This window comes from Notamacropus eugenii, chromosome X (genome assembly GCF_028372415.1).
Source record: "Notamacropus eugenii isolate mMacEug1 chromosome X, mMacEug1.pri_v2, whole genome shotgun sequence".
Classification (NCBI taxonomy): Eukaryota; Metazoa; Chordata; class Mammalia; order Diprotodontia; family Macropodidae; genus Notamacropus; species Notamacropus eugenii.
The window spans coordinates 75,290,224-75,314,402 of record NC_092879.1 but is presented as its reverse complement, the minus strand read 5'-3'; the positions used below and the strand labels follow the sequence as shown (position 1 = coordinate 75,314,402).

Below are 24,179 nucleotides of genomic sequence, written 5' to 3'. Positions count from 1 at the left end.
TGCCTTCCACATCCAGAGAAAGAACTATGGAATTCAATTGCAGATTGTAGCACATCATTTTCTTTTGTATTATGTTTTGGTTTGTTATATGATTTCTCCCATTCATTTTAATTCTTCTATACAACATGAATATGGTGAAAATGTTTTTTATAGGAATGTATGTGTAGAACCTATATAAAATTGTCTGCTGTCTCGGGGAAGGAGGGGGGAGGTGAGGGACGAGGGAGGAAAGAAAAAATCTAGGTGGCATGGTAGTGATTGTGGAACACTGAAAATAAATAAATAAATATTTAGAAAAAACCATTTTGAGGGGAAAAAATGCAAAACTTCATTTTAAGAATTTAGTTTACATGTCTACCATGAGCTTCTGAATGATTTGACAGAATTACCTAATAAATTAGAAATCATCTAAAAGAAATGAAAACAGGCCACATGTTTGCAAATTATTATGAAAGAAACAAACTGGAAGTTACTTTATGTTGTGAGGGAAAGGAAGGGAATAAGCATTTATACAGCACCTACTATGTGTCAGGTACTGTGCTACATACTTTTAAAAAATTACAAATATTTTATGGAGCCTCACAATAACTCCATGAAGTAGGTGTTATTATTATCCTCATTTTATAGTTGAGGAAATTGAGGCAGACAGAGGTTAAGTGACTTGCCTAGGGTTATACAGTTAGGAAGTGCCTAAGGCTGGAATCCAGGTTTTCCTGATGCCAGGCCCAGGAGCTCTACACACTGTGCCACCTAGCTGAAAAGATCGAGGATAAAAGGGAGTTGAAAAATAGAGCAGAGGGGTTCCAGAGGACATAATGGAATGAGTGGGAGAGTGAGTGGAGGAAAGGATCTTCCCTCCAGCAGATGGCACCTGAATTGGAGGGAAAGGGGGGGAGGAGGTAGGAGTTTGTTAGCCATAGAATGGGAAAAGAAACAGTTGACTCTTTAGAGTCCCAGGATGACTTCACAGGGTGTCACATCCTAGGCTTCTCCAACCCAGGCTGCTCTGTCCCTTCCCTTCCTTCTTTTCATCTCTAGTTTTCCTTTATGTGTTGTCTTCCCTTATATAATGTGAGTTCCTTGTAGGCAGTGGGTAGAAGCAACAAGAGTTCCTTAAAGAATCTAGAACAGTAAAAAGATGGTGTTTGAGTGTTCCAGGCTGAACTGAACTCATACTTGAAACCAGACTGTTGTTTCATCCCCAATGGCAAGGAATTAGGCATATCTACATGATGCCATGTACATAGAACAAGTATTTGGTTCCCAATCTCTGAGGGCAGAGACCCTTTGGTACCCTGGGGCTTGGGATTGCTAATGAATTTGTTCAGGATCATAAATGAAGATGGGTCCCCTTTAGTGAAGGCCCTCTAGGGTATCTAATTCCAGGAAGCTTGAGATTTCTCACGGATGGATTTACTTTAACATAATCTGGTATTTTGCATTTTAGCCACTGATTACATTTTCTTATTTCTTCTTCTGTCTCCACACACTATGAGTCAATACCACTTGCTCTTATTTCATGAGTTTGGGCTCCGGGCCATTCTCCTCTTTGAAAGGACAAAGATGAATTAGATTGGCCCACCTGAGTCAGATACCTTGATTTGTTGGGGCTGTGAGGCCCACCCTAGAGAATCTCCTTTGCTTGTGAGTTACTGTCCAGGTTGTTTCTACCTCAGAAATCAAAAAGACCATATGCTCATAGATCATCTATTCCAACTTCTTCATTTTACAGAAAAGGAAACTCAGGTCCAGCGAGGGGAAGTGACTTGCCTAGGGTCATGCAAGTGTAATAGGGGACTGGCCAGTAGGGGCCTAGTCCTTTGGGAATGAACAAAAAATTACTCTATCTGGTGTCAACTCACGTGAATACTTAAGGATCCTGCTTCTGAACATGCATAATGGGGGCCCTGTCCTCCACTTAAAAGCATGCCCAGGGATCCTGTGATAGTTTGTCTACTTGTTATGTTATAAAAAAAAGGCTTTTAACTGACTTTTGAGCTGCTCCCCTTCCCCCCCTCCCCCCCAAGCTGTGTGTGCACACAATAGGCATGAATAAGGCATTTTTTCCTCTTCCTTCCTGCAGGCCATAAGACAAGCGAAACCCTAATAATCTCTAATTCTTTGAGAGGTGATGGTAGGGTGCCTTCTTGATGCCTAAAACCCCACCCCAATAAGCTGGCCTGTGAGCTCAAGACCTCCCAGACAAGTCTGTGTCTGGGATGGGGCTGCCTTCCCTATTTCCTTTGGTCTAGGCTTTGTGAGATCTTGAAAGGTTAGAAAAGATACCCAGAAGTCACTAGACTTCTAGCCAAGTCTGGGAAGAAGCTAGCCCTGAGAAAAAAAACTGTTTAACAAGCCCATCAGGTGAACCAACTTAATCATTCTGGAGAGCAATTTGGAACTCTGTGCAAAGGGTTATAAAACTGTGCATACCCTCTGACCCAGCAATACTGCTGCTAGGTCTGTATCCCAAAGAATTCAAAGAAAAAAGAAAAGAACCTACATGTAGAAACATATTTATAGCAGCTCTTTTTGTGGTGGCAAAGAATTAGAAATTAAGGGGATGTCCATCACTTGGGGAATGACTGAACAAGCTGCAGTATATGATTCATGTGATGGAATACTATGTGCTGAAAGAAATGATGAAGGGCATGGCTTTGGAAAAACCTTAGAAGACTTATATGGTCTGAATCAAAGTGAAGTAAGCAGAACTAGAAGGACATTGTACACAGTGATAACAATATTGTAACAACAATCAACTGTGAAAGACTTGACTACTCTGATCAATACAGTGATCCATGACACTTCCAAAGGATCCACTTCCAGAGACAGAACTGATGGACTTTGAGTGCAGACTGAAGCACATTTTTTCACTTTTTTTCTTGTCTTTTTTTTTTTTTTTTTGCAACATTGCTAATGTGAAAATGTTTTATGTGACTTCATGTGTACAATGGGTATTATATTTCTTGCCTTCTCTATGTGTGGGGAAGGGGGTAAAATAAAGGAGAGAATTTGGACCTAAAAATAAAAATTTTTTAAATTTAATTTAATCTAAAAAAACCCAAGCCCAACAATAAATTTACCCAGTAGCTGAGACATTATGCCTGACAAGCCAGGGAATGACTTGTCCACCTTGTGTGCTGCACCCAGAAGTGAACTTATCAGGGCAAGACTAATTATGGTTAACCAGTTAAGTGGGAGTTTACTCTCTTTAAGGATAGAAGTGTAAAGGGGAGTGTGTGCCCTGGTTTGGGAAGAGGTTTTGGTATTTTGATTCTTGCTAAATTTTTTCATTAAATATCCTTTGTAAGAACAAATTGATGTTAATTGTTTAAATTGATAGTGGGGTGCTAATCCCTGGTATTGATAAGATATTAGCTGGTCACCACTTAGGTGACTGGTATTGGAAGGAACATATATCAGAACAGGGGCTCAAACCAATTGCATCTCACTGCTCCTGAGGGATATTCCGTGAACCCTGAGGGGAAGATGTAGTCAGCCTAGCTCTGGTTATGAGGCCTGCATATGTGGGCTGTGAAAAGGAACACCTTTTCAGTCAGTTAGTGTTGATTCCTTTGATTTTAGTTTCATTGTAGTTTGATTTAGTTTCATTTAGTTTCATTGCATTAAGAGAAAGTTACCCCCCACACTAGTAGGGGGAAAAGAGCTTTTTAGAAAAAAAGCCTTTTTACAACTCTGAGGAGCTACCTCACACCTAGCTGATTGGCTAATATGACAGAAAAAGAAAATAATAAATGTTGGAGGGGATGTGGGAAAATTGAGACACTAATGCACTGTTGGAGTTGTGAACTGATTCAAACATTCTTGAGAACAAATGGGAACTATGCACATAGGACTATAAAACTGTGCATACCCTCTGATCCAGCAATACCATTATTAGGTCTGTATCCCAAAGAGATCAAAAAAAGCGGGGAAAGGACCTATTTGTACAAAAATATTTATAGCAGCTCTTTTTGTAAAAGTGGCAAAGAATTGGAAATTGAGGAGATACTCATTACCTGGGGAATGGCTGAACAAGTTGTGGTATATAACTGTAATGGAATATTACTGTGCCATCAGAAATGATGAGCAGACAGATTTCAGAAAAACCTGGAAAAACTTATACAATGCAAAGTACAGTGTGAACAGAACCAGGAGAACATTGTACATGGTAACAACTATACTGTACCATGATCAACCGTGAATAACTTAGCTATTCTTAGCAACACATTGATCCAAGACAATTCCAAAAGACTTATGATGAAAATATTAACCATCTCCAGAGGAAGAACTGATGGAGTCTTAATGCAGATCAAAGCATACTATTTTTCACTTTCTGTAATTTTTTCATGTTTTCCCCCTTTAGGTCTGTCTTCTTTCACAATATGATTAATATGGTGATGTTTTGAATGACTGAACATGTATAATCTATATCAAACTGTTTACTCTCCCAGGGAGGTCCTACCCTCTCACATCTCTGTATCATTTCTTCAACAGATGCATTCTTTGGCAGTCCCAGCATTGCCTTTTTGCAGTCATGATTACAATTCTGCCGCAGCAATGTCTTTAACACTATCTCTGTCCCTTGATTCTCCTCTCCCATGTCTCGACCCACTGCCTCCTGCAGCCTGGCCACAAAATTAGTAAATGGCTCAATGTTTCCTTGCGTAATCCTAGTCATGGGAAACTCTCTCTCTTTCTTAGAGGCTATAACCTTCCAGGCGGCAATAGCCATTCCGGCAATCAAGACATAATCGGCGGCTGAGTACTGTAATTGATTTCCTGTAGCCTCAAACTGCCCTGTTCCTGTAAATTGCTGATAAGCCTGGGGGGCCTGAGCACCCAGCCCACTGGTAGTGCTCTTTACCTTCTGAGAAAATTCTGACACCCAAATCACATTCTGCCCAGGGGTAAGGCAGGCTCTGGCTAAGCTCTTCCAGTCATTAGGAGTCAGAATGAACTGACCACTGAGAGTCTCAAGCATGGCTATGACAAAGGGTGAATTGGGGCCGTGCTTGGTACAAGCCTCTTTGAGAGTCGCTACTCTCTTCCACTCTATGGGTATGTGGCTCCTCCGAACCCCACCGGGGACACTGGGGTCCGCTATTTCTAGCACAGGGAATGTCCCTACGTCTTCTCCATTCTCTATGGCCTTTTGTATTCCCTTTTCCAAACTGGACTGTGGCCCTGGACTGTCTGACCAATGGAGCCTGCTATAAGGAGGTGCGAGGGAAGACACGGTGTATTCTCCTCTGCCTCGCCTTTCCCATCTGCTAGATGGAGCTCCGAACCTATTTTTTCTCTACACTCCTTAACTTTCTGCTTGCCAGGGTTCTCCCCTCCCCTCTCTCTGCTTCCACTCTCATTCCAATCCCGCCCTGGTCTCTCCGGGCCTTCCAAAAGGCTTTTAATCACACCGAATATCAGGAAATCTAAATCCTCCAGCTCCCCCGGGGCATTGTTGTTCATAAGCGGTCATTTGTTCTCCGACCGCTCCCCATCTTTCTCTTGATATTCCGGTCTGCTCGAGCCAGGGAGAGACCTTCCAAATCCTTTTACAAAATTCTCGGAGGTCGTTTAACTCTATAGTGACCCCCGCCTCCCTGCATTCCCTGTAAAGTATCTTAGCCCAGACCTCCTGTTCCTCTGGCTTTATTACTGGCAATTGATTCCCCATCCCTGCCCTTTTCCCATGGGTGTGGGAAGCTACTCACTCTTTCTCTCCTTCCGAATCTAGGATTCGGGACTCGCGTCTTTCACAGCCCCTTCCGGGTGTCCCAACCACCCAGGATATCTGCGCCTGTCCCTGTTTGGAATGCGCCAACTGCCAGGCCTAGAGGCCTGAGGGCTACCCGAGTCTTACCTTACTTATCACAGGTCTTCGGCTGGCCAAACCGGATAAACGTATGAGAGAAGAGACTTTCCAGAGTCGAACGAGGGTTAGGCTTTATTCAGGGTCTTGGTTACATGTGCAGAGGGAACTCTTCCTTAGGAGAGAGGGAAATCTCCCAAGGAGGCAAAGATCTTACAGTAAGAGAATGAAAGCAGAAGTGGAAGTGGAAGTGGGGAGAGAGGGGAGAGGGAAGAGAGAAGAGAGGAGAGAAGGAAGAGGGGCCTTCTGTCCTGTAAGGGCCCCTCAGCGCTAAGAGCGCCTTCAGGCTTTCCTGACCCTACTTAAGCTCTCCGGCCGCATAGTTTGCACCTCAATACCGTGCCTGTTAGATAACAATAGGTGTGCCCAGACCCGGGCCAATCTCGAGGGCGGGGATGCTCTCTCCCATCCGTTTCCCACGGGAAGAGGCGGAAATGCACGAGATAGCTCGGTCTCACACCTCAATTCCCTGCTGTTCCTTGGGGGGCCTCATGAGAACTCTAAGGTTTAGAAATTCTCACCTTTACCCACCCGAGACTGTCCACATGGAACTGAGCTTACACCCCCAACAGGGAGGGAAGAGGTAAGGAAGGGAGAAAGAAAATTTGGAACTCAAATTTTTAAAAAATGAATGTTAAAAATTGTCTTTACATGTAACTGGGGAAAAAATAAAATATCATTTTTTAAAAAAAGAAAAGACTTTTTTTAGAGGAAGTTTTTCCCCATACTCGTGGGAAAGAAAAGACTTTTTTGAAAAAAGCTTTTAAAGAAACAAATAGGTATCTTTCTTTAAAATCCCTCTATGTACTTCAGTAAACAGTCAAAAAAATCCTGAATTTGATAAATTTACTTTTTGATAAAATTGTGAATACATTTTTACAACTAGTAAATGGAATTGATCGTAGGCTGACCACAGGACCCTAGACACAGGACTATCACAAGTTGTAAATGTCATAGAGGAGACAGGTAAGACCTTGACTTCTAAATCTTCTCAAGAGGGCGGAGCCAAGATGGCGGAGTAGAAAGACACACACATGCTAGCTCTCCCCACACAGCCCATAAAATACCTGTAGAGAGGGACTCTCAACAAATTTTGGAGCAGCAGAAGTGGAGAACATCAGAGTGGAGGAGATTTCCAGCCCAGGGTGACTTGAAAGGCCCACGGGAAACATCACTTGCAGCAGATGCGGAGCAGAGCCCAGTCCAGTCTTGGCCGCATGCTGCATGGCTTGCAAACAGCCCTGGGGCGGGGGGGGGGGGGGGGGGGGCAAATCTCCAGTCGCAGTAGCAATGGTTCTTACACAACACGACTGTTATGGAAGTCATTTGGACAACTACACAGATATGGCCTATATTGAATTGCTTGCCTTCCCAATGGTGATGGGTGGGGAGGGAGGGAGGAAGAGAAGTTGGAACTCAAAGTTTTAGGAACAATTGTTGAGTATTTTTCTTGCATACATCTAGGAAATAAGAAATACAGGTAATGGGATATAGAAAGTTACCTGGTCCTATAGGACAAAAGCGGATGGGGATAAGGGAAGGGAGGGATGTTAGAAGGGAGGGCAGATTGGTGATAGGGGTAATCAGAATGCTTGGCGCTTTGGGGTGGGGGGAGGGGACAAATGGGCAGAAAATTTGGAACCCAAAATTTTGTGGAAATGAATGTTGAAAACTTAAATAAATAAATTTAAATACAAAAAAAAAAAATTTAAAAATTAAAATAAATAAATAAATAAATCTCCTCAAGAAGCTTAGAAGAAACTCAGACCTGATTTAGTATTGTGTCAAGTCTTGTTATATGTTCTGTGTGTGTCCATTTTGTGAATGATAGAACTAAGTTTAGGAATAGTAGGTTACTTGTTTCAGATAGAAAGGGACCTCATACAACTAGGAAAATCTTAATGAGATCTAAACAAGAACACTGCTCAAAAGGCTTTATCCCTGGCAAAGTGAGAAATCTATGGGATTCTATCTGTGGTTTGTGCTGACCTGTGCTGGCAGGTGCTTCCAAGTATTTGTTTAATTCTATGTTTTTTCCTTTGCATAAATCAACCAAAGGAAAAAGACAGTAAAAAATAAAACTGTTTTTTTAAAGTATTCAGAAAGGACAAGTCTTTCTTTTCTCCATTTCCAACACTAGCCACATTGAAGGCTGCACATGACAGATAAAAATAATAATAAAATAAAATAATTAGAAACTAAATTTGTTGCTCTCTACTGGAAACTTCAAAATTAGGATTTGAAAGTTTTTATGAAATTTTTGATGAGTTTCTGAGGTACTAGCAAATTTGGTAAAGTTCCATGAAAACAAAAATTGACCGATCAGTCACTCCATAAGAAGAACTTTAAAATGACTAAATCTTGAGTTTAAGCTGCAATTTGAAGTGTTAAATGAGAAAAACTTAAGAAAACAGTACAGGAGAAATTAGAATAAAAGTTTTATGAGTTTAAATAATTCAGAATTTTAAAAAAAGAAACATTTGCTAAGCCCAAAGCAGTTTCTCTTGAGTTTTGGGGTGTCACCCTGTGAAAATGGTTTTAACTTTAGTACATACCAAAGGTATATTTTTAAAGTGTGCTTTAAAAGTGAGCCAAATTTATTGCAGGAAGAAAGTGTGAATGTTTTTTTTAGAAGGCAGAACAGGACAATTTTAAGACTCCCTTCAGATTCCATAAGAATCAAGTAGAGTTGGAATTTATTCAGCCTTTCGCTGTTTACTAATTTTAAACAACCATCCTGAAGACACCACACAAGCCCTGTTATCAGCCCCTACACTGAGACTTCCAGATTGAAGGGGAATCCAAAAGTGCTCCCCGAAAGAGAAGAGCTTGCTTTGAAATCATGAAGCAACTAAAAGTAAGTGAAATTTAATGCTATCACTGTAGTTTAAATCAATTGTTTCAGTAAATTAGAAACACAGTAAAACTTGTGTTGAAATCAGTGGAAGTAAAAATTGTATTTTGGTAGAACTATAATAAGTAAGGCTATAATAAGTTAGGGTACGAATTACTGAAGACAAATTATTTCAGGATGTTTCTTGCTTCATGGTCAAATGTAAATTAAAGCAGAAGCACATTGATAATATTGGGCCCTGAAATGTGAAATCCTAGCAGCTCAATGTTTAATGTAATTTAATGGCCCTTGTGAAAGTTATTACCATTAGTAATTACACAGCTCTATTTCATTTAGGTGAATCCAAAGTTAAATTATGTGATGAGGATTTCTGTTCATTTAAAATCATTGGAGAATTAAATAACCTAATAACCTACAATAGTGAAAAATATCAAAAACTTTGTAAAAGGAAGAGGCAATTAGAAAAGATTCGCAACCGACAGCACCAAAATGGAAACTGCTTTTACACAATGCTATTAAATGATGAATATACTGAGAAAGGAAGGTAGCTGAAATGTTCTGTACTTCATTTAGAGTGCCTAATAAAGCATAGTAATAAAAACTTACTGTAGTGAGAGGGGTAGCTTTAAGATACCAGTATCTGTGACATTCCTGTGCCATAGTTGGACCTTGGCAATGAAACAGGTAGATGAATACTCTTCCAGCATAAAAGAGGTTAACTTTGAGAAGGAGCTAGATGCCTTCTTCACCAAGGTCATCAATTAGGAACTAGGAGGGACCTAAACTTTGCAGCTGTGCTCAGTAAGTTATATTGGGGTTTGAGTGTCACTCATCAAAAACAAACAAAAAACTATAGGCATTAAAGAAATTGGAATGAACTGTGCAATCATAAGCCCTAAAAGGCAGGGGGAAGGTGACAGTATTGCAATTAATCAGTTTTGTATAATAAAAACTTGTGCTGAAGTATAAAGAGAAATTCGGCGGAGCATAGATTAAGTCTGTATGATTGGTAAATAAAAGACTAGAGAAAATAAGCAAGAGGGGGAAAAGTAAGGCATGTTGGATAAAGTAACAACAAAGGTCTAGTTTTGAAGGATTTTCATAAAATGAAAGAAAAGATAACAGTTTAACAAGTAGGGATGAGAGAAGAATGAGTAGAGAATTTAAGGAAAGCTGGAGTCTGCACTGACACAGTGTAAATGCATGGCTTGATAGAAAAGGAGTTGAAGTTTTGAAAAAGGAAATTTGAGAAATGGTTTTGATTCCACTAAAGAAAAAAAGGGATATGGGGAAATTTTTAAAGAAATGACTTAAGGTACACTGGTAGGGTTAAGTTAGAAAAAATAAAAAGAATTGATTTGACTCTCTAGGTAATTCAAAGAAATAAAGAAGCAGTTATGGGGACTGCGGGCATTGCCATGATTTTTGTTAAAATGAGCCAACTAAAAATAATGGACCTTGGTGAAAAATGAGGTTTTGTTATTGCTACTAGTAATTATAAATCAAAAATTGATTGAGTTGAGAATTTTGTTTTGAAGTTATATTTTAATTGTAGTATATTAGAATGTTTGATCAGTCTTTGTATGTACAAGGGGATAATAATAGTGATAATAGCACCTATCTCCCAGGGCTGGTAGAGGAATTAGTGTAATGATCACTGTATAAATGTTCATTATTGTTATTGGCTTTTGGATTAAATAATATATCAAAAATAATAACATGAATCATTTTTAAAGAAGGAAAAGTTAAGATTTTATCAAACTGAATATTCTGTAGACTTCCAGTTTTCTTGTATTGTGGAATTTAGAAGCATGTTAGACATATGATTAGAAATGTGAATTCTCTTTTAATTAGGAGCATATGCTTTTAAATACATACATGACCTTTTTCTAAAAACATTGTAAAGTGCTGTTAGAGAGACCACTTCCCTGTTGAGTTATTAAAGTCAATGCGATAAGTCTTTGAAAAAATATTGTAATGATTATGTGCCTTTTGCCTTAAATTCTTACGATTTAATAAGAGGTTTGAGGACCCCCCCCCCAACCAGTCTAAATTTCTAACTGTGCCTGTGTGAAGTTACTTTGAAATGAACTAAGTTGATGTCATCTGACTAAAGTAAGTTTAGCATCTTATGAATTGAACTGCTACATTAATGTAGCAAGATTGTTTAAAAAAAACCCCAACTAGTAAATATTCAAGGGCTTAAATTTTTTTCTGGTCTCCTAAAGGGAAAGACTTCAATGTTACTATTTACAACTGCCCTACAATATAAATTGAGGGCAGCTAGGTGGTGCAGCATATAGAGCACCAGTGCAGGAGTCAGGAGAATCTGAGTTCAAATCTCACCTCAGACACTTGACACTCACTAGCTGTGTGACCTTGGGCAAGTCACTTAACCCCAACTGCCTCATCCTGGGTCATCTCCAGTCATCCTGATGAATATCAGGTCTCTGGATTCAGATGGCTCTGGAGGAGAAGTAAGGCTGGTGACCTGCACAGCCCTCCCTCACTCCAAACAAAGTCAAGTGCAAGTCATGTCATTATTTCTCTGATGGCATGGTCTTCTTTGGCAATGAAGGACGAACACACACACACACACACACACAACATAAGTTAACCAGTAATTCAAGTATTAACTGAGAAATCAAAAACTAAACATTCGAAAGTACTACAGAAAACAAGCCTCTGAAATTTTTTAAAGTAATCTTTAAGAACTAGAAAAAACCCTTGCATATGGTAAAGTACATAAATGAACTATTGTCACTCTTTAATTGACTATAATTCCTCCATACTGGATAATGCTATAACTCTATAGGGCATATGTACTTGTGGTAAATTTTGACCCCAATAACTATACTGAACATATGAAAAGCTTAACTGCTAATGAATTCTATATAAATTTGAACCAACACTGTTAATGATTAATTATATTCTGCCCTAACATATGAGTAATGAAGTTTTGCTACTTGAGGTAGAATCCTATGGAACTTTAATTTGATATACTTCTAAGTTTTGATTTCAGATATAAGTGAATGACCTCTTAGAATGCCACTAGCCCATTGTTTAAGAAAAATGTCAAGAGCCCAATGGGAATGAATTCTCACCAGTGGCTATCTGTCTCTGGGGACAGGTTGGGGGGGGCGGCAACCTTGGGAAGACTAAGGTAAGGACCCTTTTGACTCAATTTCCCATACGCTCAGACAAATTAGGGAAACTGGTTGTTAAGAGCATAGACCATTTGAAGGAGTTTGATTCTCTACTTAAGTGAACCGTAAGGAAATTATTTCCTTAATGATAAAAGGGGGAATTGAAAAGGAATACATTTTAAATCACTTAGCATTGATTACTTTGATTTTAGTTTGATTATAAGATTAGACTCTTTCCTTTAGAAAAAGCTAGCCCTAACAACCAAGCCAAACTAACAAATATATTCTCTGGGCCTAAGTTACTCATAGATTTAGTGGATAGATGGATAGGACTTTATCAGCTAGTAGCAGATAATTTAGAGTAAAACATATATCTTTGTAGGAATGAAATAATCGTAGGATTATAAGACTCTTTTTAAAGGCTAAGTTCTCCTTTATGGCAGCTAGAGAAATGGAGGTTGACTCCGAGCTTATTGATTCTAAGTGCCCCTTTTTTCTTGAACAAACTATTAAGTGTAAGTTAGATAATATAATTTTGTACAGGTAAGTTTCTCTTTCTGGCAGCTGGGGTACGAGGGTTGACTGCTAGCTTAACCTGATGGAATCGGATCAGGTCCCCGTTTCCACTCTTAGTGGATAAGTTAATTAAAGGTTAAGTCCTTTTTCCCAGTCTTAAGTTCTCATTTTCCTGATAGCTGCAGAGCAGAGATTCCTTAGGCAATCTCACTTTGACAGACAGGTGGATACACAAAAGCCCTAATCCAATAGAATATCAGATTTAATGGTTGCCCCACCCTAGAAATTCCCACCACCACCACCGTGCCCCTCCCCACCCCTTCACATGTCCACACTCAAAATGTTGCCAACAGTGTGAATTTGGATTAAGAAAGCAGGGGCAGGGTAAAATAGTCAGATGACCTGTCTTATCCAATAGAATTATGTTCAAAACAAGTTTCCTAAGATTGCTGTAATTTTTAATTCCTCTTTTCTGTTATAAAAATAAACTGTAAATCACTTCTTGGTCACTAATTACTGAGGGATTAGTTGACCTAACTTAATGGTAACCAGTTGACTGTTGCTATTAAATCCTTCCTCGGAAACTTTTGTACCTCAGAATTATTTTCTAGGTCAGATAATTAATTTTAACAATTGGGAGATTAAGTCCAAAGCCTTGCTACACAAGTATGTAGCAGAAGCTAGGATTCAAACCTTGCTTCTCAGACTCCAAATTCAACCTTTTTTTCCAGTAGTTCCAAAATAGTCTCAAAAGAAAACAGCACTTCAATATGAAAACGAAAAAAAGAATCTGAAGAAGCAGAAGGAAAATCCTGCCATGACAGGAGATTGGTAGATAGAAGACTGTCACAGGGAAGACAAAGGGAAGGAGAGCCAATGAACACTTGGACCTAAGAAATATATATGAGGGGAACAAGAAAGCAGCTGGAAACATTGAGAAGAAAATAACTGCTTGTCCTCCAAGGAACCAGAAGGGCAAAAGCATGGTAGAAAGCATTTAAGTATACAATGTTCCACACCCATAGACCTTCATCTTTCTACCAAGAGAAGTGAAATGTGTTCCTTCCTCACTCTTCTCTGGGCTTCATTGTGAAATTATACTAATAACTAATTATTAATTTTTGATCCACCCTTTTCTTCCTATTTCTGTTAAGGCCCAACTCCTGAAAAGGTCAGTTAGTCTCTGAAGGGCATAGCCGAAGGATGACATTACTCTTAGCCTCCAAGGCACATATTCCTTAATTAGGTTGGGCAGGATCTCACCCAATGGGGAAACCTAATTTCTGTTTAGAGTATAAACTGAATCCAGTTTGGGAGAGCTTTTGCCTAGGGGAGGAACCCCTTGTCCTTATCCCCTCCATTAGAGTTTAGGGCAACCCAGTTCATTAAGGAGAAAATTAGCTAGTGAGGTCAGGATGAAAATGGCCTCTCCCTGCTGGAGGCTTCTGAGTCTTATGATCAAGCCACATTCTCAGCAGGAGGAACTGAATACCCTTGGTCTACCTCCACATTAAATGTCCACCAATCAGGGTTGAGTTTTACTTGTCAGAGGAGTTCCCTTTCAGAAGGTACACATTTGATTTAAGGCATTTCAGGGTCTCCCTTCTCATCTTTATTTACCTAGAGAAACCACTGACCATAAATTTATAATTACAGGCTAGGCTAATTAATTACCTAGAAACTATCTCTTGAGGGTTTGTTAAAATTGTTCTGCCCAGATTTTAGCATTTTATAAAGTTTCTCAGGTTATTTTTGTGGGAAAAGTGGAGAGAGAGGAGCTAGACAATAACTCAATTAGGTGGGTTTGGAGGTGGTCGAATTGAATGGTCCCAGGGATCTGAGCTTAGACTGTGCAATTTGGCATTCATCTGGGACTTGAATCAAGGCTAGAAAGGTATGCTTATTCAATTTGAAGGTGAGACAAAGCCTGGAATAATAGCAAGCCCAGTATCCGGGTGCAAATAAGTCTTGACAAGCTAGGACATGGGCTAAACCTAGCAAGATGAAATTTAATAAGAAAAAATGTCAAGTCTTGGACTCTGAAAAATCAACCTCACAAATATGCTATGGAGGAGACTTAGCTAAATAGATAGCAATTCATCTGAGAAAGATTAGGAGGTTTAGCAACCTGAATTCTTAATATGGATCTACAGTATGATATGGTGGCTAAGAAAGCTAATATAATCTTAGGTTGGATTGAGGGGAAGAATTTCCCAAATAAGGAGTGTAAAAATCTTGTCAGACCAAATTCTACAGGATCACAGATTTACAACTGGAAGGATTTCATCTAGTCCAACTCCCTCATTTTACAGAGGTGCTTAACTTTTTTTTTTTTAGGTGGGAGGTATCATGGACCCATTTGCTAGTCTGGTAAAGCCTATGGACCTCTTCTCAAAATAATGGCTTTGTTTCTGTTTTTTAGAAAATTCATCATTGAAGGAAATGTTCAGTTTTAGTTTGAGGTCAGTAAAAATAAATATGGAATTTTTTCCTGTTCAAATTCACAGAGTTCCTGAAACCTACTCCTGGACTCCCAGTTTAAGAACACATACGGTGGATGCTCCATTTGTTGCCTAAGCTGGAACACAATCTCCTGGCTGCCACACCCTCCCTGACCCCACTTCCCTTTCCATCCACCTCTTGGAATCCCTGACCTTGCTCAGGGCGTGGTTCCTGCACCATGTCCTTTCATTGGCCTTTTCTGGTCTCCTTAGTGGTTACTGCTCTCTCCTTCCTCAAACCATCATAAATATTTAACTGTTTATATTCTATGTCAATCCAGCAGAACTTAAGCTATTTAAGGGCAGGGACTTATCATTATGTCAGTGACTTGCTCATAGGATTTGAATTCTCTCTATGTACTAACTGTGTGTGTATGTGTGCGTGCATGTGTGTGTGTGTGTGTGTGTGTGTGTGTGTGTGTGTATGTCTATGTATGGGTGTGTGCACATGCTCAGGAAACACTGGGGTTGGGCTAAGCGAAGGGAAGTAGAACTTACTTTCCCTTACAAGAAAAGATTATAGATGAGCATATTGTATTCAAGTGTGTGTGTCTCGATTAAAGAAGCATATTCATAAGTTGAAGAATGTTCACAGGAAGGCAACTAGGATTACGAAGGGCCCCCAGTTTACGTCACTATCTTTTATCAAGTCCCAGTTAAAATCCGTCTTCTACAGGAAGTCTTTCCTGATTCCCTTTACTTCTAGTGCCTTGTCTCTGCTGATTTTTTTCCTATTTATCTTGTCTATATATTGATTATACATAGTTGTTTGCATGTTGTCTTCCCCATTAGATTGTGAACTCCTTGAGGGCAGGGATTGTCTTTTGCCTTTCTTTGTATCCCCAACATTTAAAACAGTGCCTAGAACACAGTAGGTGCTTAATAAATGCTTACCGACTAATTAGAAGTTAACTGAATTGCCTCCAGAGGTACTGGGTTCCCCCTTATTGGAGGTCTTCAAGCAAAGTCTAGATGAAAACTTATTGGGCAGGAGGTTGAAGGGATTCTTGTTCAAGTATTGCTTGGACTAGATGACCTTTGAAGAATTCTGGGATTCTGTGAGGTCCTCTTAGCTTTGGCCTGGCAAGTCAATCTTAGCCCAAGTTTAAAGGTAAAAAACAAAATGCATCTCTCTGGCCACTTCAGTAAGGCCAAGAAGGGGAACTAAAAGCAGTGGTGCCAGAATATTTACCATCATGGATCAATGAGGAAGTGGTTCTTTCGGTCCACAGGAGACTGGACAAAAATAACCAGCTTAGGCAAAATGTTATTCCAGGAGATTAGTACTACTATGGGATCCTTGGCATTAAGGAACTACTCAGAGGTATTGAGACACAGATCTCCCTTCTCACCTACTGCTGCTGGGTCTAATAGCTGAAGAAGGAAGGCTCCCATAGGCCATGGGATCTGGCAGAAAGCAGTTAAAACTCCAAGCAGACTGCCCCTTCCTCCACCCGAGTACCTGTTGGGTCTTCTTGCTCTATGATACCATCCAACCTGGGCTTATAGAGACTTGGGGGTGAATGAGCATCGTCATCAAATTCCTGAAGGATGATCCTATCAGAAAGGGATTAGACTTGTTCTGCTTAGTCTCAGAAAACGGAACTATAACTAATGAGGGGAAGTTGCAGAGAAGTAGATTTCTGCTCCATGAAGGGGGTAGGATTGAGAATGGAAAGATGAAGTTAAAAATTAGAAGACTGCAGCACATTACTAACAATGATTTGCATCCATGAAGTAACATAAAAGACATCAGGGGCCCATACAGCCAGAAAAGGATGTGGGTTAGTCCAGGGGTAGGGGACCTGCAGCCTTGAGGCCACATGTGGCCCTCTAGGTCCTCAAGTGCCTCCCTCTGACTGAATCCAAACTTCACAGAACAAATCCCCTTCATAAAAGGATTTGTTCTGTAAAACTTGGACTCAGTCAAAGGGCTGATGTGGCCTTGGGGCCACAAGTTCCCCACCCCTGCAGCCAATAGCAAGAAGAGCTAACAAATGGCAAAAGTGTTGTTGCACTGGTTCCCACAGAAGTTAAAAGGGCGGAAAGGCTGCAGCTCTTCCACAGAGGATTTATGGGAAGACATGGATGAGAACAGCACAGGATAAGCAGGTGAGGCATGGTTGTGACCTTCAATGGGGGAGGGAGTGCCCTCATCAGCTAGATCATAGAGCCACTTAAATTCTGAAATGGTAAAGGAATAAATGTCCTCACAAGTGAAACTGCCACAATGTGGAATGGATTGCTTCAGAACTAGTTCCCCATAGTATCTTTAACAGAAGGGCACATGACTATCAGGAACATTGCAGAGAGGATTTCTGTTTACATTCAAGTTGGAGTAGGATCAGTGCTGAAGAGATCATGAGTGGGAAAAGTTTTAGAAGGCCTGGAGTAGACAACCTCTGAGGTCGCTTCTAAGTTTCCAAGGTCCCTTGGAGACTTCTTAACCCTTGCTCTGATCTACTGAATGAAGTCCTGGTAGCCTGACCTTGGTGAATATTTATAGAACAATACAGGTAGTAGGGGCTTCAAAACATCTTGCCCAGCGTTTTGCCTCCAAGCAGATGAATACCTAACCATACAAGACAGTATCATTGAAAAAAAATCTCCATGGAAGGAGAGTTCAAAGCCCTCTTCAGCAGCTTGTCTGAGTATTTGGAGACCCTGACTATTTTATCCTCTTGGTTGGTCTTCCATTCTGTGCATGTGTGTTGAATTATATCTTGTTCCAGTCCCCCTGACTATCCCCTCCCCTTCTAGTCAGCATAGTGAGTTTGTAAGTAGCCAGCATAAAGCAGCAAGAGCAGAAAATAAGATCACAAAGAGGAGGAGCATTATTTACAAATTGGATCACCTATCAACCAAAAATCACATCCTGATACTGTGTGCTGAATCAAGGGAAGCCATCTAGGCTTTGCAGTCCTGACCTTTTAGTCTCAGGATATGTAAATCTCAGACAAGTTCCAGAAGACCAGCAGAACACCAGATGTTATTGATGACTTTGAGATGACGCAGATAAGTTAACGAACTATGCCCAAGGTGGCATCTCCATCTGGGTCCAGGCTGCCGAGTGCTCCCAACTCTACTCCATGGCTATGTGAATGATTTTCAGTGTCTCTCCCCATTCCTCTTCCTCACACTGCCTGACTTCCTCCACCATCCCATCTCCATCTCTCCACTGTCTGCCTCTAGACCTCTTTTCTACTGCTTGTCTCTGTACTGTCTGTGCCCTATTAAAGTGTGATTTTTAGCCTCATTTCCAATTGCCAGCATAATCTTTTCTGGAAAGTACCTAAAGAAATGCATGTGTCTGTCCCATGTTATCAATTAGATCCATTCAAGGTGCTGGGCCAGGTTTGGACATTTATTTGCTGTGTGACCCTGAGGTTAAGTCACTCAATCTTTGTCCATCTTGGTTTCTCCAACTGTAAAATGGGGATAATAATAGCACCAAACCTCCCAGGGTTGATGGGAGAACCTCCCAGAGTTGATGGGAGGATTCAACAAGAAACTTGGAAAGCACTTAGCACAGTGACTGGAACAAAGCAAGTGCTTAATAAATGCTGTTTCTTTACCTTCTGGCCAACATCCTTCACACAATTCTCCACATACCAGGGGAAAAGTGACCAGATAAAAGGATAAAACTGAAAACTCTGAAGGACGATAGAAATGACCTAGAAAGAAGGATGCTGGGAAGTACCAAGTAATTCTAAAGAGAAGATAAATTATAATGAGAGTCAAGAGCCAGACCTATGGCCTTGGATGCCTATATACCAAAGCACAGAATAAGCGTCATGAATAAAGATTGTTAGCCAAAGATATGAAGAGATTAGGCACCCTGCCTAAGGTCATATGGCTAGTCAGTAGGGTGCTAAAGCAAGTAGAGACACTTTCCACCACATCATGCTGATCAAAACACAAAGTGGATCTGGCCAGGTTGATCAAATATTTGAGAATCTTTCAGAATGCAGAAATGCAAAACTTCCCAGGAACAAATGCAAGATGGCGTTGCTCTTTCCATAAGGGAATAGGGTTACATAACTGATTCTGTGCAGCAATCACAACATTAACTTCCAGTGGTTTGTCCTGAACACAGGAGAGTGTCTAGGCAGCAAGGGTTAAGGCATGAGGAGTTGGCAGAAGGGTACAGGCAGGGACAAGCCATACAAATGACAGAGCACCCACCATAAGAAAGCACTACTGGCAGCTGATTTTCCCTAGTGAGTTACTAGAAGAAAAATGTTTTGATCTCTAGTCTCTAGGAAATGTCACTTGAAAAAAATCCCATAGAGAGTGGTGGGAGGGTTGGGGGTAAGGGGATGTGGTTTCTGTCCTCAATCTCCCCGCTATCCAAGGCTGTGAGGCATTCAAAGACCGAAAGCCAACTACTTACCTATAAGATATTTGAGGGCCACATTCTTGGTGCTTTTCTTTCTGGGCTGATAATCCCTTCAAGATAAGGGAGCTCTTCCTTGAGGAGCTCAGTCAGCTCTTTGGACTCTTGAGTGCACATGAGAATCACTCCCAGTTTGCCTTTTGTGAGAAGTGATGAAATTCTCCTTGGTCACAGTGTAGAGCACCAGGGCTTTAAAAAAAAATTATTTATTTTTAGTTTTCAACATTCATTTCCACAAAATTTTGAGTTCCACATTTTCTCCCCATCTCTCCCCTCTCCCCACCCCATAACACCATGCATTCTGATTACCCCTTCCCCCACTCTGCCTTCCCTTCTATCACACCCCTCCCTTCTCTTATCCCCATCTTCTCTCTTTTCTTGTAGGGCAAGATAGATTTCTATACCCCATTACCTGTATTTCTTATTTTCCAGTTGCTTGTAAAAACAATTCTCAACATTCATTCCTTAAACTTTGAGTTCCAACTTCTTTCCCTTCCTCCCTCCCCACCCATCCCCACTGAGAAGGGAAGCAATTCAGTATAGGCTATATATGTGTAGTTTTCCTGAAGACTTCCATAAGTCATGGTGTGTAAGACTAACTATATTTCCCTGCATCCTATTCTGCCCCCTATTTATTCTGTTCTCTCTTTACACCTTGTCCCTCCCCTAAAATATTTACTTCTATTACTCCCTCCTCCCATTTGCCCTCCCTTCTATCATCCCACTCACCCCACTTGTCCCCTTCTCCTCTACTTCCTTGTAGTGTAAGATAGATTTTCATACCAAATTGAGTGAACGTTATTCCCTCCTTAAGCCAAATGTGATTAGAGTAAGCTTCACTTTTTCCCCTCTCACCTCCTCCCTTTTCCCCTCCATTGAAAAAACTTTTTCTTGCCTCTTTTATGAGATAATTTGCCCCATTCCATTTCTCCTTTTCTCCTCCCAATATTTCTCTCAATCCTTAATTTTATTTTTCTAGATATCATCCCTTTCTATTCAACTCACCCTGTGCCCTCCATCTATATACATGTGTGTATAATCCCTCCAACTACCCAGATACTGAGAAAAGTTTCAAGAGTTACAGATGTTATCTTTCCATGTAGGAATACAAACAGTTCAACTTTTGTAAGTCCCTTATGATTTCTCTTTCCTGTTTACCTTTTCATGCTTTTCTTGATTCCTGTGATTGAATACCAGGACTTTTTTGATGAATCATTTTTCACCTTCTAGCGTGAAATCCTGAAATGGGAATGGTTCAACCCAAAGTACCCCAAAATATTCATCGGGATTGGCAATCTTATTACTTTTGTTTCCTCCAATATTTTGCCCCTTTAACCCTGCCCCAACCATCTTCAATTTCTGCATCCACTGGCTCCTTCCCTACTGCCTACATAAACATGTCCAGATCTCCCCAATCTTAAAAACAAAACAAAGGAAAATCCCAACCCTTTCATTTGATCCTGCTATCCCCTGAAGTTATCATCCTATATCTCACCTCTTTCACTGCTAAATTCTTAGAAAAACCTTTTTAGCAGTTGGCTTTACTTCCTCACATCCTAGTCACTTTTCAACCTCTTATAATCTGATTTTTTGACTCCAATGCTGGACCAAAACTGTTTTAAAGTTACCAACAATCACTTAATTATTAAATTGAAGGGCATCTTTTTTCATCCTTATCTTTCTGGGCATCTCGATGTATTAGATATATTACACAGTTTTGACCTTTTCTTCCTTCTGGTAGACTCTCTCTTTTCTTGACTTTCATGACACCTCTCTCTCCTAGTTCTCCTTTTACCCATTTGATTACACTGCCTCACTCATATTTGCTGAACTGATGTGGGATTCATGTCTTGCTGCCTATCCATGAATTTAACAAAGTTCTGTACTAGTTCCTCTACTCTCTCTCACTAGGTCTTCTCAGCTTTCATGGATTCAATTACCATCATTATGTAGAGAACTCCAGAATCCAGCCCTAGTCTCCCCCCAGAGTTCCAGTTGTATATCTCCTACTGCATGTTGGACATCTCCTCCTGGATGCCTCACAAGCAACTACAATTCAACAGACCTAAAAAAATAACTTATGATCTTTCCCCTGACACCCAGCCCTATTCCAGATTTCCTTATTTTTGTGAAAGGAATCACCACTATCACCCAGGTTTTTGATCTCAGAGTCACTGTCAAATCTTCACTCTTCCTCACATTTTGTATCCAATCAAGTGCCAGGTCTTGTCAGTTCTACCTCTCCAACAATTATTACTGTTGAGAGTATCATCATCTTCCCAGGAGTCCCACGATCGAGGTGCCATCCTCAACTCCTCACTCTCACAATATGCAATCTGTTGCTAAGATCTGGTTATTTTAACTTTCTGACGTGGCACATACATCCCCTTCTGTGGTACTGCCCCCACCTTGGTGCAGGCTCTCATCACCTCAGGCTTAGACTATTGCAGCACCTTAGTGGCTGGTCTCCCTGCCTCAAGTTTCTCCCCAACCCTGCTCATCCTCCACTCAGCTGACAAAGTGATCTTCCTAAAGCACAGGTTTGATGATGTCACCTCTCCCAACTCAAATTCCAGTGGCTCCCTCTCACCTCCAAGATACAACACAAAACCAGCCCCTCATAATCTGCCCCCCTACCCTTCCTATACCTTATACCCCTGCCTTCCAGTGACATTGGCCTCCTTGCTGTTCCTCACACATGAAACTATCTCTTGGATCTGGGCATTTTCACTGGCTGTCCCTGTGCCTGGAATGCTCTACTTCCCCAGCTCTACCTTCTGGTTTCCCTCCCTCCTTCAAATCCCAGCTAAAATCTAACCTTCTATAGGAAGCCTTTCCCCATCCCCTTTAATTCCAGTGCCTTCCCTTTGTTGATTGTTTCCAATTTATCCTGCATAGAGCGTGTTTGCACAGAGTTGTTTGTATGTTATGTTGTCTCTTCCATTACTTTGTGAACTCTCTGAGAGTAGGGACTGTCTTTCTTTGTATTTCCAACGCTCAGCACAATGCCAGGCATATAGTGGACACTTCATAAAGAAAGGTTTACTAAGTCACTATTCCACTCAATCACATTTAATAGCTACCTATTCCTCTCTAACATAAAATAAAACAAAACAAAACTCAGCCTAGTGTTTAGGGCTCTCTACAATCTGGCTCCAAACTCCCCTTCTAGTAGTTTTTCACACTGCTCCACATACCAGACAATGTGAACAATCAGCAGGTTCCCTGATTTTGACATGGCAAGTGCTACCTCTGTGCACCTGCACAAGCTTGCCCCTGTGCCTGGAATGCACATCTTCCCCACCTCCCCCCATCTCAATCTTTATTTTCTCTAAGGCTCAGCTCAGGGGGCATATTCTTGGTGAGGCCCCCACTGAGTCCCACCCCCACACCACTGAGCCACTCTAGCTCTTGGTGCTCAGTCCTTGCTCCAATGAGCATCCCAATTCTTTGTATAAGTGCATCTCCACCCATCTTAGTAGGATGTATGTTCCTTGAAGCTAGAAACTATTTTTCATTTTTGACTTTGTACTTCCAGTATGCAGTACAGTTCCTGGCATGTACACAGATATGTAGAAGGATCTTAGGTTTTCTCAAGGTGGGTAATTTTCAGTGTGGGAACTCCTACCAAGTCTACTTGCAACTCTTTTACATTTGAGTAGATAAGTCCTTGACTTGGCCAAGGTCACACAACTAATAAAAGTCAGAGGTAGGAATGGAACCCAGTCCTTATTTTCTCTTAGTCCAGCACCCCCTCCATGGTGTCATGCTTCCTTGTGCACTGGAAATATGTAATATTTGTATATGAGAATTCAAGAACACAGAGAATATTAAAGGTGTGTCAAGCTTATTTACTGAGTTGAAATCCCAAAGGATGCTCAAGTAATAGGGCTCTTAGCACCAGTAATAGGTTTTGGGGGAGGTATTGACAGGGCAGCATGAAGTTACTAGTTGTGTGACCCTGGGAAAGGCACTTCATTCTGAATCACCATTTTCTCATGGGTAAAATGTGGATAATAACAATACTTGCACTTTCTACCTCAAAAGATTGTTGTGGGAAAATAAAAATTTAAACTAAAAGAGAAATACTAGATGCTGTGGAATTTACCTTTAAATGAAGACAAAAGAACTCTTAAATACCATCTTACAGGGCAACATCTGCCTTTCTACCTATCCAGAATAGCAGTATTTACCAATGCTTATAAATGAAACCCCAACCCTAAGAGTGCCCTCTAGCTTTTAGGGAACAGGACCCTCCCAATGTTATGTGTATCTGAGTCTTTAACAGCTACTGGTGTTGGCGAGAATATTTCATGAAAGAGGCACTGAATGATATATCTTGACAACACTGTAATTACAAAGTTGAAGGCACATTGTTGGCAGAAATATGTTCAATTACATGCAAATGGAAAAAAATAGACCACAGAGAGCAAATGAGCTACAGAACAGTATGAGAGACAGGCATTGCACAGCATTGTTCAATGTAGGATTGGAGAGTAAACAGATCATGAACATTTCTCACCTACAAAGAATGACAAAACACGGTAAAATAAATATTAAGAAAAATAATCAATCTAATACAAGCTATTAAACTATAAGTAATTAAAATGATTTCCCATAACAATTGAAAACCTTTGATTGTAAGCTGTTTCATCACAAAATGTGTACAGAAAAAAAGTTTGCACATGTACACTACATTTCCTCTGGTGCTACTTCAACCATTCTGTACATGTGAACTGGAGACCTTTGTACAATAAAATCATTTGTTCACAAAGCAGCATGTTTAACTTTCTAAGAGCTTGACACTAAATCACAATACACATATAGTTTGGGAGGTGAGGAAAACAGTCTTGTTTTCACAGTAGACAGCCACACTTCCTTCTACAGCACTAAA

The 24,179-nt window shown here is 40.5% G+C and overlaps 1 protein-coding gene across 1 annotated transcript in view; it reads right to left on the bottom strand.

Annotated features, from left to right (window-relative positions):
• LOC140516186 (toll-like receptor 13) overlaps positions 1-19,488 on the bottom strand; it is a 32,312-nt gene extending 12,824 nt beyond the window's left edge. Inside the window, exon 1 of the mRNA XM_072627208.1 lies at positions 19,283-19,488. The gene's annotated coding sequence lies outside the window, so the exon portion shown is untranslated. The remainder of the gene's footprint in view (positions 1-19,282) is intronic.
• Between the last annotated feature and the right edge of the window lie 4,691 nt (positions 19,489-24,179).